Source organism: Poromitra crassiceps (assembly GCF_964638095.1).
Source record: "Poromitra crassiceps genome assembly, chromosome: 18".
In the NCBI taxonomy this organism is placed as follows: domain Eukaryota; kingdom Metazoa; phylum Chordata; class Actinopteri; order Beryciformes; family Melamphaidae; genus Poromitra; species Poromitra crassiceps.
The window spans coordinates 19,204,532-19,217,031 of record NC_139636.1 but is presented as its reverse complement, the minus strand read 5'-3'; the positions used below and the strand labels follow the sequence as shown (position 1 = coordinate 19,217,031).

General features: G+C 46.6%; 1 protein-coding gene and 1 pseudogene across 2 annotated transcripts in view; both read right to left on the bottom strand.

Annotated features, from left to right (window-relative positions):
• Positions 1-12,500, bottom strand: part of spon1b (spondin 1b) — a 94,389-nt gene that overhangs the window by 33,674 nt on the left and 48,215 nt on the right. The gene's annotated exons all lie outside the window — the stretch shown is intronic.
• On the bottom strand, positions 3,059-5,635 carry LOC310792422 (gamma-aminobutyric acid type B receptor subunit 2 pseudogene; annotated as a pseudogene). The gene has a single exon. The product of its transcript is annotated as a gamma-aminobutyric acid type B receptor subunit 2 pseudogene (transcript).

The following is a 12,500-nucleotide window of genomic DNA, read 5'->3' as shown; positions in this document are numbered from 1 at the left end:
TTTTTTTTTTTTTTTTTTTTTTTTTTTGCGATATGAGATTTCATCTCAACGATACATATCGTGACGTTTTACTATCGCGAAATTTCGTGGGACGATATATTGTGACACCCCTACTATAAATGCATACTAGGCCTTTTCTTCCTGCATACGATACCAGTGTTTCTCAAAGTGGGGTCTGGGGACCCACAGGGGTCCTGAGGGGGTTCCAGGGGGTCCCTAGCAAGAAGGGTAATCACTTTCACTCGAATTCCACCCATAAGCAACACAATGACAGAATGTATGGCTATTTTGGTCATGGGTCTTCTTAAGCCCAATGAGTACACAGGTGCACCCAATTAGCCTAGCGACCCCAACATGGCTCCTGCAAGACATAGGCATGGAGAGTGGTCGTCACAAAACCTAAAATATATGGGACCCTGGGACAAAATCTTATCAAATGGGGGTCTAATTTAGGTGAAAAGGTTTGAGAACCACTGTACAGTAGCCTACTATACACTACCACACATGCTTGCAATCCTACAGACCTGTACAGACACACACATGCATGCATATAATACTGTAACTCTTTTTAGTTGAGGGAAACAATTTATAATTTAGAGCACAATTGCCTTTTAAAGACACTTTCCACAGATCTTCTCTTTGTTACCCGTTTCCAGGGATGGCTGGTATCAATGGGCTAGGGGGGCTAAGCCCCCCCTATCATTTCCAATAAAATGAGAAAAGTATTATTATTATTTATTCTTTACATACATTATATCAAACAAACTTAGAATTGGTTGTTTATGTTGGTGTAACCTATAGAGCAGCAACAGCGCCATCTGTAGTCACAAGAAAATCAGCAAATTGGGCTAGCTTTGTCCAGCCCCAAGACACTAGTGTCAGGCTTCAATCACCTTCGTTATAAGTGATTGACAAGTGTCTGGCACGCCCCCCTTGAGCTGCCGCCGTCTACGGCCCATTTGGGCTAAACTCCTGCAGCCCACCAGACAGAGGAGGCTGGCCAACGAGACTCTTCACAACCAATGACAGCTCGAATGAGATTCACACACATGGACTACTTCCTCATCCATTTTCCTTCATGTTTGACGGGGGAAATTACAAGTGTAGAGACTGGAGGCACATTGGCACAAAGGGACACAACAAAATAGTAAGTTTTGTGTTACGTGGTTTGAACGCAGACAACAGCTGTTGCTCGTTAAGAGATCAAAGGGAAAAGACGTGGACAGCTCTCGCTCTCTCTCTTCTCTCTATCTCTCTCTTTCGTTCTCTCTCTCTCTCTGTGTCTCTCTCTTTCGTTCTCTCTCTCTCTCTCTTTCGTTCTCTCTCTCTCTCTCTCTCTCTCTCTCTCTCCTCAATCGTTGTCTGATAAAGACGGTCTGAAATCTGTGGGAATGTGTTGGTTTTGAATGTAGTCTGTTCTATCATGTAGCCTATCACACCATTCTTGCATACTGTATCTTGTTTTTGTTAAAATGTTATGTGCTAATGTGTAGCCTACAGAGCAAAATAGTCAAATTGTGTGTGTGTGTGTCTGTGTGTGTGTGAGAGAGAGAGAGAGAGCGAGAGAGAGTGTGTGAGAGAGAGAGAGAGAGAGTGAGTGAGTGAGTGATACAGAAGGTTTTGCATCAGGCAAGTGTCGTTTGTTGCTGCAATTTGGTATCTCGGATGCTGCTCGGATGCTGCAGCATGAGCTATTGATGGTTATAATTTTTTAGCCCCTCCACCCAATATCACCACCAGCCGTCACTGCCCGTTTCTAATAATGTCAATACACCTCTAAATTGCTGATTACGTTCATGTTCACCAAGCCATAATCTTCAAATCAGTTCGGAAAATGGGTGGCTCCATTGAGTGAGCAAACAAGACATCATCGTCAGTAAATATAATGGAAAATAAATCTATAAAACATGTTTCAACAGATGGGGAAAACACGAGTAAAAAAGAAAAACACTTTCAAGTCAAGATAAGGAATTAGGCGCCGTCGTTACAAAGATGCAACTAAATCCAACAGCATGAAAGAGCCTTTTGAAGTGAAGTTTACTGTAGAACAAATGCGGAAGCTTACCCCAAAATGTCTTTTGAATTAGCGTTTGAAGTGGATTTGAAAATGGAGATGACGCTCGCTGCCTTTTAAACTCTGCTATTCAGTGGACTGCAAGCCACTCACTCATCTCCAGAACACCTCAAAGGCTTTTGGACCGTGCGTTTTGTGTGTAATTTTGAAACATAATTATCCTCTCCATCTTCCCGAGGGTGTGAGCGTTATGGGTAAGTGAGGGAGAGAGACAGAAGAGAAGAGACAGTAGGGAGTTATTGGTCTCGTTTTATCTTTATATTTTATCATGTCTGTGCTGTCCTGCATAATTTGTGCAATTTGTGGCTCATGTTAAATGTTTGAAGTTAGTGAACACTGAACTTTCTTCTTCACTAAAGGTAGCCTAAGTTATGTTAGTTTATAACATTTAACTTAAATGATTTAATGTGTTATAATAAGTTAAAAGCTATATTTTCCCTTTTCTTATTTAAATAACAGATAGTTTATAGCCTGTGTTGCATATAGGCAAAAAACACATTGGGAAATATAACACGAGACTTTTGATTTTCAACAACATTACCCTCATGTTACTTCAGGTAACAACAAACATCAATTAGAAATTCAAGTTAAGTCAAGTTTATGGATAGCTTCAAGGTTCCCAAACGTTCTTACAGTAAACATCAAATTCATCGAGGTTAATTATTACTGTTAGCCTGTTAACACTCAATGAGAACTAGCAGGCTTCACAGGAGCTCATAGAAAACAATCAAACAGAGAGAGGCTTGATTGTGTAAACACTTCTCAACTGTGCTGTGTTAAACCTATTTACTAACGATGACCCATGTCTATTAAAAAAAAAATCAAAAAACTTCAAAAGCCTTAATTTCTTCTCAAATTCATTTCAAGGACCCGTGGGAACCCTGAATGGTGTCAAACTTTAACCTCTTGCTTTAGCAGCTTTGTGTCTGAGCAGAGAAAAGCTCTGCTGTCTGATCACAGTCTGACGTCTTCAGCTGTTAGCTGTTAGCTGTCAGCAGTTAGAGTTGTGGCGTAGGAGAGGCACAGACTGGAGTGGCTGCTGGCGACGCCGCCAGCGATGGGCAGGTAGGCGTGATGGAGGATGGGCAGCTGCAAGGACAACCTTCGCCTCACGTGTTCAGGGGAGTTGATGTCCTCTGGTCTGCAAGATTTCATCTCAGAGTTTCCGGCCTCAGAACCAACCTGGGCTGCGTGAGTCCACTCCATCGGCTTCCTGCCCGGGGATCTGACTTCACCTGCGGAATTGTTACTTTTTTCTCCGCTCATATTCCTCGAATCAGGAAGAATCGACTCTGACGCCTCCCGCAGCTGCACGGTGACGCTTTCTATCTCTGCGTCAAGCTGTGTGGTCCGCCTCCTGAGCTGCTGGTTCAGGCTGATCAGCTGTTGGGCTCTAGCTCTGCTGGGTTCCTCCTCAGACCGGCTGGGCTGCAGCTCTGGAGGAACCTGCTCACTGCTGGCCCGGACGAGCAGAAGCCCGGGTCCAAACAGCCAGAAGAGGATGAGGGTGTTGCAGCAGAGGACAGCCAGGCTGCTCAGACAGAACTGAACAAGGGGATTATGGGCCGTTAGCAAAGCCCCCGCCCCCCCGACGCCGCTGCACAGCACCAGAGCACCCATACTGAGAGCCATGCGCCTCCTGTGGGTGGTAGGGTGAACCTCCTGTCCGACCCTGATGCTCCAGGCAAGGAAACATCCCAGACCCAGCAGCGGCCCTTTGTATCCGAACACGGCGGTGAGCCACAACTCCATGTTGCTGCTGCTGCAGTGTTCAGAGAACGGCCGGACGTCGCGCTCGCCGCCCGCACTCTCCAAGCTGTGCTCTGACACCACCCGTCTGAGAGGGTCCAGGATCTGCCAGCAGGTTAAAACAAACGCATCCAGCAGAAACATGGCAGCCACCAGCTGGCCCGGCGTTTTCGTGACGGCTTGGCAGCTAGAGAAGTAAACCATCCAGGTTTTGGCAAACAGAGCCGCGAAGCCGATAGAGTGTCCTACTGAGAGAAACCACAGACGGACGGAGCAGAGAAGGTCAAAGGCGTAGTCAGACACAGAGCCTCCGTCCAGGCCGGACAGAGGGACGGAGGAGGAGGACAGCAGGAGACCCAGGAGCAGCAGCTCGTCCAGCCAGTGTTTGTGCTTCCAGATGTGGAGGAAGAGGACGCTGAGGGTGAGGAAGATGCTGAAGGCGGCGAGCGATGACACCGCGGCGTACAGCGGCAGACCAACTCCCCTCCGCTGCAGACGTATGACGGGCCGGTCGGCGGCGGGGCCAGAGCCTTTAAACTTCACCAGGTAACTCTGCAGTCTGAGCTGCTGAGAGAGGGAGCTGAACTGACCCACCCTCACATCACGGCTCCCTTGGACCTGGCTCAGCTGGACCGTCGTCACTCGCTCCCCATTTCGGAAGAGAACAGGACCTGTGACTCCCTCAAACCGAGTGGTCCTCAGCTCGTGCAGCAGGATCCTGTGCAGCTCCTCCTGGGTGACGCTGATGTTTCGGAGGGGGTGGTGTTTCTCTCTGCGTTTGACGGCATCCGTTGCTCGGCTCAGAGCGCCGGCCGCCGCCCACACGGCGTCGTAGGCGAAGCCGTGCGGCCGGCTGCCCTTTGACCCCTCCTGGGTCAGCTGGCTGGAGTATGCTGCCTCATATTCCTCAGGAGTCCGTCCAGAGACACCTGTGGTTTTTCTGCTGCTCTGTGTTATGTGCAGGCTGAAGGCTCCGTCTGCACTGGTGAGCAGACTGTCTGCGGTGCAGCCAGACTGCTGCAGCTCCGGCCTCCGTCCGGCCACCACGTCACTCCCGCCGGCCACGATCCACTGGAACCTCGGTCCAAACAGGCTCAGCCGGTGAGCACAGCAGAAAACCTCTGAGGCAGAATCCTCTTCAAACTGCCCAATAATGATGCGAACATCTCTGTCCTTCAGCCTGCGGAGCACGCTGCAGGGCTCAGAAAGACTTTCTGCAGCGGCGACCTGAACGCCGGCCCTCAGCAGCTGCCTGATGAGATCCTTCTTCATCACAGAGAGCCGGGGTTCCTCCTGGGTCAGGATGCCGACTCGGCTCCAGCTGTAGTGCTTCAGCAGCTCCACCACCGCCTGGTTCACCGCCACGTCTGGCGGCACCATGCTGAACAGATTGGGGAAGCGCCCCAGTCCGGCTAAGTGGGGGGGCGGGGCCACGAAGGACACCTGCACCAGGTTCAGAGCTGGAAGAGCGCGAGCCATGAGTGCCGTCACCGAGGGACACGCCCCCCCGAACACGAGTAGGTACTTTGGCCCCGCCCACATGGCATCAAACAGGGCTTTGAGTGCTTTGGCACTGTCGCACTGGGAGTCCAGCAGTTGGAAGTGGATCTCGTAGCTCCCCAGAGGAGGAGGCTGTCTCCTCAGGTCCTGCAGGGCGAGGCTGACCGCCGGGCCCACGGCCGCCGTCAGCTCGTCACTCATCACCCACAGCACGGGCAGCGGGTGCCGGACCTGGCCCAGGACGGGCCGCACCTGCAGCCATGCCAGCATCAGCAGCAGCAGCCAGGACTCTGCCCGTCCGCACCCGGACATCTTCCACTCTGTCCTGTCTCTCTGTTCCTGCAGGAATCCTAATCCTGCTGCCTGCCTGTGGCCGAGCGGCCGGGGGATAAAGGGATCAGGATGAAGAGAGAGATCAGTGACACCTGCCACCTGCTGCTCTCTCTTAGCCTGATATCAGACTGACTTGTCAACTCGTTACACTCCCATTTCAATCGTCTAGAAGCAGCCAAAACTCAACTCGGTGGAGTGGGCGGATTCAGAGGTCGACCCAGGCCTGCTCTGACTGTTGACACTCACACAGGCCATGGGGAGTTTCGCCAGACTGAAGAACAGGAGAACATCTACTGTATTTGCTGCAGCTTGAAAGCTTCACAGAGCACATATGTTTTTTGTGTGTGGAATATAACATCACAAAGCTATCTCAAAAGAAGAGAAGAGTAGAAGTTAGGCAGCTGGGTGTCAAAGAGAAAGAACATGCGGAGCGATGACAGAGAGAGAGGGAAGACAGAGGGATGAAAAGAAAACAAGCAGAGAGAAGGAAGGTGTGGAGTGACGAGGCGGAGGGAAGCCGGGGTCAGGGGGTGAATAGGAGGGGCGGAGTGGCATAGAGAGCGGAGCGGAGTAGAAGGAGAGGAGAGGAGAGGGAGGTCAGGGCATGAGCGGAAAGTCCAGTAATTGCTTTGACCTTGAGCCGAGCAGAGGTGTAACTCAGTCGAGGCTTCGGTGATGAATGCCATGCCCTCGGCTCCCGTCCGGGGGAATAAAGTTACACAGCTCACAGGGATTCGCTGTTTATGGCCACTGGAAATACTTTATAAAAAGGAGGAAGGAGAGAGACAGACAGGAGACAAGCTGGGCCAAGGAAAGTGTTTAAATGGAAAAGGGGATGCTTAAAATCGAGAGAGAGCAAGCAAGAGAGGGAGAGAGAGAGAGCGAGAGCGGGGGGGGGGCGGGGGGGGGCAGAACTGTTGTAAGTTGGGGCACATGGGTTCAACACCCTTTGACTTGTTAGAGTGATGCTGTTAAATGTCCACTGATAGACCGTGACACTAGAAAAGACACAGAACTTACTGCAGACATTCTCTTTGTAGACTACTCTTCCCTATGTTACAATGCAGAGGTTTCCAATAAAGAACATATTCACAGTCTTTTCCTGCTCATTAAACCAGTTATACAATTTTATAATAATTTTTATTTTACCAGCTAGAGGGAAATATGCCATTCTGAAATGGCTTTCAATAGTGTGGAGGAAAAATGTCTCTTATGGAACTGAGAACGTTCTACGTGTCTTTTATGGAAGAGGTTGTTTTGAGGCTCAGGCCAAAAGTAAAAGATCACAGCACGTCACATGTTTTGTATGTTTTCCGCATATAAAGCCTCAGAATGTGTTTTGACGTTTTCACTGTGTGGGGCTTCTGAACACTTGTGAAGATTGTTAAGCACTCCTCAATCTCTGCTCTTATGGTGCATTCCATTGCACCATAAGAGAATGGGAGGAAACCGACTTCCAACAAAGTGCAACAGAGTTCAAGTCGGAATCCCCAGTCTTAAATTCGGACACCATTCATTCCGACGTCACAGCATACATTTTTACTTAATACAACTTGATTTTACTTGATATGTAGATTTTGTAATAGGAAAATGTGTTATAACAACTTTAGAGTTTCCATTCGTAATGTAATTCAGTTGATTTGTGCTTCGTTAGTAGAAGATAAAAGTCTGTTAGTATTATGAGAGCTACCGTTAACGATAATGGGCCAAAGGCTGTTGCGTCCATGTTTTCCTGAGAAGATGCACTGGTACGCATTTAGATCAGAAGTCGGTAATTCCAAATCTGAACTATCGACATCCAGCTTCCAATTAGGGATGCACCGATATGAAAATTTTGCCCGATGCCGATAACCGATATTAACATTGCTGTTATGGCCGATAACCGATATTTACCGATGTCGATATGATCTGTATAAAACCACATTTTTATGATCATCACATTTTGTACATAATGAAAAACACATGTTAACACTGAATTTGAAAAAGTTATGCATTTCTTTATTTGCAAAGCCTTTGGAAAAGCCCATAAATCATAGATTTACTGCATTATTTCATATCAATGTGAAGAATTTGGCTGATAATGATAACCGATATTAACATTGCAACATCTGACCGATACCGATATGACCGATATGTTAAAAAATGACCAACATCGGCCGATACCGATATGATTGCCGATATATCGTGCATCCCTACTTCCAATGGAAGCTGGAATGGACTATAACTATAACCTCCAGTGAGGCCCTCTCTAAAAGCAGCCACAGAAAGCCTGAACTAAATGAATGGAGTATACTCTCACTGTATGTAACTCCAGCTATAACTTGGTGCGGAGTTCTGCGGTCCTGCCCACTTCACGTCGCCCCGGGGAGCTGTAATTATCGTGTCATGGGGCTAGATTGGTATGTTGAACACAACTGATTACGTCGCAGGACTGATGGGCGCGAGATATATGCAGCTCCAGCGTCTCTAATGAAGAGGGACGTGAACTCCTGTCAGGCCGCTGTCACGCGCTAAATGCCAGCCCCCATCAGCTCTGACAAAGGCACTGAGGTTGAGACGTAGCGGAGGCCCTTCAAAGCGCGCCTCATCATTCAATATCCCCCGCTAAGTGCTAAGTGAAGGCAAAGTGACAAAGATAACTCGGAGCAGAGGTGACGAGATGGAAGGAGAGAGGAAGGACAATGATAAAGAGTGGCAGGGCGAGAACATGAGAACATGGAGAGAGGGAGGGGGGACGAAAGGATGGAAGGGAGGAGGAAAGAAGGAAGGGTAGAAAGATGGCTGAGGAAATGAATGAGGAAAGATTAGGGAGGAAGGTGCTGTAGGAGGGAGGAAACAAAGGAAGGAAGGAAGGAAGGAAGGAAAGAAAGAAAGAACGAACGAAAGAAAGAAAGAAAGAAAGAAAGAACGAAAGAAAGAAAGAACGGAGGAAAGAAAGAAAGAAAGAAAGAAAGAAAGATGCACGACCCCATTTACACCTGGCATTAAATTAAAATGGCATTTGGGTGATCAGATTGGGTCTAAGGTTGATGTGATACCCATCTTGATTAGGGATTAAACAATCATTAAAACCGCGTGTGATTTAGGGATGAAACGATAACTGGTTTAATGATCAACTGTGGTAAAGTTCATTAACCGTACCGTTTAAAACTTTCATTCTCATTAAAGCCGTGTTACCGTGATTACCATACTACCATTATTACAGCGCTTTGAAAAACACAATAAATACTGTCCATCATCGGTTACTGTAGCAACAGTCTCCCAGATGCAGGCGTGCAGCCTTGGTGAAATGATTTCAGTGAGTGCATTAGTAGTTTTTAAACATTTTTCAGCACATTTTAACAATACCGTGATAATACTGATAACCATGATCATTTTGGTCACTATAATCGTGATGTAAATTTTCATACTGTTTCTTCTCTCATCTTGATGCATTTCAAGGAAGGAAAGATGGCAGGAAAGCAAGGTAGGAAGGAAGCAAGGAAAGAGGGAATGAGAGAGAAAGGAAGGAAGGAAGGAAGGAAGGACGGGATAAAGACAGGAAGTCAGCAGCAGAGGGATCAAGCACAGTGGGAACAGGAAAAACAGGAGATAGGAAGGAAAGGTTACAGAGGAGTGTGACATTTGGCTTGTGTCGTTTCGCTGATGTGTCGGGATAAAAGCTGTGGTCTACATGAAAGCAGCCGTCTCATTCTGCGTCTGCCCAAATATTGTTATCTGGAGGATAATAAGCTACAGTGCATCTCCTATTTGTTGTTTTTCCTCTGTATATTTAATATCATCATACAAGAGAACCAGTATCATCGTCTCTGTCCTACACACGTCCCATTTGATCCATACTTAATCTCTCCTCTCCATGCTAATGAGATGCCATGCAAACCAATAATTACGATGGAAATCTATCTCTAACGAGAAGTGCAATAACAACTTATTTTTTATTGTTTTTCAAGAAACCGGTAGCCGGACTCTGACGGCGCGTCTGAGGGCAGGAGCTTGCGAGATAATTGGGGATGCGTATATCAATGGAGGGGGGTTGGTGGGGTGTTTGTTAATCCTAAACCATCTCCAACAAAGCCGCCGTCGACACAAACAACAGGTGTGGATTCGCCTCTTCGGGTTCGTGGAGGCTTTTTAATGAATGCAAATTCCCAATTAAGAACAGATGCAGACGCACACACACACACACACACACACACACACGCGCGCGCGCGCACGCGCACACACACGCACACACACACGCACACGCACACACACACACACACATGCGCACACACACACACACACACACACACACACACACACACGCACACACAGACACACACACACACACACACACAGACACACACACACACACACACACACACACACACACACACACACAGAAAGTGGCAGCTAGCGGAGCACAGTAGTGCTCCCTGTAGAGTAGCAAACCCTGGGTGATTTTTCCTCTCTTCAGTTAAGAAGGGGGTGGGGGGGGGGGGGGGGTTGCAGGTAAGGTGTTGTTTTTTCCCTCCACCCTTCCATAAAAGCATATAATATTATATAATAACAAGGTGTGGTAATAATACAGCTGCTGTCTCCCCTCCATATGACAGCACAATGGATTCTGTGTCCTCTGGGCACGGGGAGAAAAGTTCTCGCTTTACGCACCAGTCGAGCAGCAGAATCGTGGCCACTTCATCATTAAAGCTGAAAGTGAAATCCGCTGTCCTCCTTTCCTCTCTCGCTCTTCAGCTTTTCTCTCTCTCTCTCTCTCTCTCTCTCTCTCTCTCTCTTTCTCCTGGCCAGTCAGGCTTTAAGCACAGTCCCCCGTCCAACAAGAGAACCTCCTGACAGAGCAGGAGAATGACCCAAACACAATCAAACAAAGAGAGACGTGATCAGGACGAGACAGCCCCTCTGGTGACAGCCAGCCTAACAAACTGTCTCACCACAGCCTCAATCTCTCCTATTGATTTGCTGACAGGAGATCTTTAGCCTGAAGTAAAAGCCATCCATTCTGGACAGCGCTCTCTGTCAGCGCTGTGCATTCCCAAATACCTTGTTAAACATTTATGACTGGGCAAGAGTTATTACCAGCACAGTTCTATTCATCTAATTCATCACTTAACGCATAATGGGTTTACTCCTTTGACCGCCCGCAAACTCATTGCCAGACAGACTTTCATTGTTGCTAGTGGGGGTAAAAACAAACATACATCATAGCCCGGTTGTTCCGATTATGGTCTAAAAATAAAATAGATATGACAGATTTGCTAATATAGGTATTTCAATAGAAAGTTGAAAAGCAGCGAATGTCGATTAAGGAATAAAGGGGACGTTTGAGCCTCCTGTCAAAAGAGAGGATGTGTTACAACGATGACTATTGAGAGCAAAATGTCCCTCGGTGCATCTCAGCCTTGACCTAAAGGGAAATCCCACTACAAAGTGAACCGTCAAAGCCTTTCAACATCGGATGAAAGAGAGGCATGAGGGGAGTTGAGGGGGGCATGAGGCGATAGGAGGAGAGAGAGCGAGAGAGAGAGAGAGAGAGAGAGAGAGAGAGATGTGCTGCTGTATAAGATGTTGTCAGTCATTCTGTCACACAAAAGCAGAATTTTATTCAGATGTAGGAGAAGCTGGTAGGCCTAATTGTGTCACCAACTCACTTTGCAAGTCTATTCTCGACTATAACGTGCAATGTTCAGGATTAGCAATTAATTTATGAGAATATAAGCGTGGCGTGTTCATCTCAGGTAATCCTGGAATCCGACATCAAGCGCATTCTAAATCTGAACTAGGTAGCTTTGCACGTTGGCGGCTCCAAGTGGCAGCAAGAGGCAATTTGGATCATCAGTACCCAGAAATCTGTCATCAAAAAGTTGATGTCAGTGTTAAAGATACCAGAGAGGAGAAGGTCTAACATTGGTGACTCCATCTTTCTCTGGACGGAGCGGAGAACTGTACTGTTTTAATCAGTGTTCTATGTTTTGTTATTAACAATTTGTTTTTAATTACATATGGGGACCACAATGGAAATAAGCCCTAGGGCTTTATTGTGTTTTTATCCTCGGTGATTTCCTGTGATGTTTGTTCTTAACTTATGTCTGATATTTGGTGCTTGTCCTCTTCTTTGTTCTTTTTATCTTATCACCAAATAAATTCATTCATTCATACTCTATGACAGAATTTAAATTGGGCAAATAGGGTGAATCTAATGCAGATGGGAGCGTCTTCCCTATTGCAGCCCCACTTCATGAACTAGGCTAAGACAGGTGTATTTTTCCATAAAAGTTTTAAATCTTTGCCTCATGTAGCTTGAAGCATATTATAGCTAGATCGTAATAATTGTAATAATCTGTAAACATAACAGCAAAATAAAATTCCTTTACACTTGAAAAGTTGTCTAGTGTTTTTCAGACTTGGCTGGCCCACTGCTTATAACTATCATTCCTTAGGAGGGGCTTATAAATCTGTAATTCAAATTTCTCACCCTTTTGATTGCGCAGTAGCCTTCCCACCTCGTCCCCTCACTTTGTGCTTTGCTTTTGTGTCTTCCCAGTAAGTGCTGGCATCTTTGCCCTTGCCAAAATAAGAATTGCAACAGACTAATAAAAATCAGCTATTACTGATGTGATACCTTTAAAACTGCATGCTAGAATGTCCTACTGTAGGTGCCTGAAGTTGACTGTATTACCATGGAGAAGGATGGATATACTGACAATACAGTAAGTCATATATTTTCATGCAAAGATCTTCCAGAAAACATTCCCATACTCAGTATATACAATGAATTGATATATTATCTGAAAAACAATCATAAGTAGACTTTGTTACATGCAGTTGTTAGGTCTACATGTATTTT